The sequence below is a fragment of the Armigeres subalbatus genome, unplaced genomic scaffold (genome assembly GCF_024139115.2).
Source record: "Armigeres subalbatus isolate Guangzhou_Male unplaced genomic scaffold, GZ_Asu_2 Contig1451, whole genome shotgun sequence".
Taxonomy (NCBI): domain Eukaryota; kingdom Metazoa; phylum Arthropoda; class Insecta; order Diptera; family Culicidae; genus Armigeres; species Armigeres subalbatus.
Genome location: NW_026942234.1, coordinates 3400 through 6798, shown reverse-complemented (window position 1 = coordinate 6798; position 3399 = coordinate 3400).

The window sequence follows — 3399 nt, the reverse complement described above, 5'->3', positions numbered from 1 at the left end:
GTTGATGATTGCTTGTATTGTTCTTTCCTTGTATCCATTGATCCTCGCTGTTTCCAAGATGTGTTGTAGCTCCTTCGTTTTTCCTTCTTCGCTCAGGGGAATCGTCTGCATCCTGTGGATCATGTGATGAAAAGCTGCCATTTTGTGCTGATACGAATGATTTGATGTGTATGGGATGACTCTCATGGTGTTGGTGGGCTTCCTGTAGATTTCGAAGTCTAATGTTGCATTTGTTCCTTGATAACCAGTAGATCCAAGAAAGGTAATTTACCTTCCTTTTCCTCCTCGTGGGTGAATTTGATGTCTTTATGCACGTTGTTTATCGCTTCCAAAATCCTGGGTAGATCTTTCCGGTTGATGATGCTGAAAATGTCGTCCACGTATCTCCACCACTTCTCGGGTAGTACTCCTTGTTCCTCTAGGTTGTCCTCCAAATTCGCCATGAATAATTCGCACAAAAACGGTGATAGCGGATTTTCATCGGTGCACCCTTCGTTTGTTTGTAGAAGCGTGCACGGAATGTGAAGTAGTTCTCATTCATGCATAATCTTGCAAGCTTGAGATACATCTTTACCTTTCCTCGCCATGTTGTATCCGTCCGTTGTCCTAGTAGCCAATCCTCCAAAAGGTTCAGAGCATCCTTCACTGGAACGCTTGGGAACAATGCCGCTACGTCGAATGATATCATGATGTCCTCTTCTCCGATGTTTCCTGATTCCAATATCCTCTTGGTGAACTCATGGGTGTTTACAACTGATCTGCTGGGGAACGGCTTCGGCATACTCTGGAACTCCTTGACTAACCACTTGGCCAAGTTTTGTGTAGGGGATCCTACTGATGAAACTATTTCTCGCATCTCTGTACCTGGCTTATGTATCTTTGGTAGTCCTTTGATCCTTGGTAACACAGGGTTCGTCATTTTAACGCGGGCTTCTCCGATGATCGTCTTGCATTCCTTTATCGTTTTATCCGTAAGTCGGATTAGTCCGGGTAGTGGGTCCACTCTCAAATGCCTGTATGGTCCTCCGTTGATTTTTGTCGTCATCTGTTCATCGTAGTCCTCTTTGTCCATTATCACCACTGCGTTTCCTTTGTCCGCCTTCATGTAGTAAACTGGTTTCTCCTTTAACTCCTTTAAAATCCTCCTCTCGTCTTTGTTCGATGTCCCATGATGTCCTGCTTTGATGGCGTCTGCTACGATGTTTCTCACACTATTCTGGTCCCGTTGATCAACATTTCGTGAAATCGCTGTCTCAGTATCCACGATTATCTGCTCTAGATCCGCTTTCTGGGTTGTCGCATACCCTAACCCCTTGTTGAGGTGTGCTAATTGTTCCTCCGTAAACTGCTGTGTCGACCGGTTAACAACGAATCCCTCGATCATTTGTACTGTGGGGTTAGTCGTTCTACCTTCCGTCGCTGATTTCCCTCGTAGAATGGTCAATTTCTTCTTGTGCAGTCTCCTCTTCCTGTCCGCTTCACACTCTTCGGCCCGCTGTACCTTCTTCAGGAATATGTCGAAAGAATCTTGGTTCTCCTTTGCCAGCTTGAGGTGCAGGTTGTAGCACTCCAAGTTCAACCTCTCTAGCTTGGCATAGTGTCCCTTGATTGACAACTTCAACAAATCCGATTCCGCCCTCTTACTAATAGATTTTGGGATGTGAGCTCCCATCTTAATCCTATGGCTGACAGGAGTCAGCCTCTCCTTTTGGCACTTCTTAAGGAAGGCCACGTCCTTAAGAATACCTGCGATCCTCCTCTTCAAATCTATAAAAGTACTACGCTCGTTCCGCTTGGATGCCATTTTGATAAGAAAATTATTTTGAGCTTTTTAGTGGAATGTTTTCACCTGTCATAACTTTTTCAACATCCACTTTTTTGTTGGATGCTTTGCAGTGGCCCTTACTCTTGGTGAAGCAAAGAATTATGTGTTTAACACTTGTGTTCATTTTCAAAGTAATTAATAATTAACGGATTGCTGTCTTGATATTTGTGTGATCGAATTAAAAGAGGAAGTGACATTCTAGATATCTATAACATAGGAACGTGAAATATATAAGAACATCTTATTTTTTGCATGGAGCTTTAGGGTCATTCAAAAATAACGTCCATTAGATTTCTGCCTTTTTTACCCCACTCCCTCCCCTCTGTCACATTTTGTCAATTCAATTCAATTGATGTCCTCTCTGCTAACTTTGTTGTAACAGATGGACAAAACCTATCGTATCTCATGATTTCTTCTACAAAAAACGCTAGGTTTTGAAAAAGCGTTGCGTATCTCATGGCAGATGTTTGTGCCTGACTGGCTACTTTTATGGTCGGTGTGTAGCACAAAGGAATTGGCGCTGGCAAGAAACGTCGTTGAATGTAACGCAGATAAGAAATTCGGAGCGGAGTACAACATTTCTCGTCAGTACGTTTAACAATCTGCAGCATATACTGGGATGAACGAACATGCTTTGGCATCCAGGCAGCTGACATAGTTAGGAGTTCCGACTTGTTGATTTCAGACTCGTCGCTGTCGACAAAATCATCTATGACCACCAAACTGAAAAGCTCCGCAAGCGTCTCCCCTGCGAAACGGAAGTTCTTCCGTTCCAGTTGTGCGTCCACTGTCTTGCCTTGGCCATCCAAATGGGTACCAAACTTGTCGTGAGGAAGAACTGTTCCTGAAAGCTGCTTTGATAATGGAGCCATTCTGCGCTCAACGGGGTTATCTGCACTGCGGCCTGGTGCATTAGTACAAATTAACAAAGCATCCAGATCCAACCGTTGAAAATAGTGAACTGCAATTTCAATTGTCTTTTGTAATCGCGGATTCTCATCTGGCCCCCTATCCGTACTCACAATAAGCACAGACCTTGGCGTTCCGTTCAGCGCTTTGACACATTCATCGAAATCCGGCAGACGGTAGAGATGCTCAAAATCTCGAGCATGGCTGTATGCGGTTGATTTATCGTGTTTACCCGAACGAACTGCAACATATGTTGGACCTGAGTACGTTACAGCTGCTTAGTCTCCAAACTCGTGTTCCTTGATCATCAAACCAGCATACACTGACGGAATTAGTTTGTGACGATCCGCAACAGCCCAAAAAAGCGGCCAATTCATCAAGGGCACTCATGGATGCCATGCAAAATTTTGTGTCAACGTGAAACTTGTGAAAGTTCATGAAAGTTCAAATAAACTCAAAAATTTCAGACTCAAGAATTCTCCTTGAAATCCTTCTAGAAGCTCCCATGGGAACTTCTAAACTCCTCAGGAAAGTTATCCACAAATTCATCTGAAAATCGTTTCGAAAATCCTTAAAGGCACCCTTACACCTCGGGAATTTGGTCCGCGGATTTTTTCCCCATGTAATTTTTCATATGTGATGTTTTCGAGATTTGGGCACGGAAA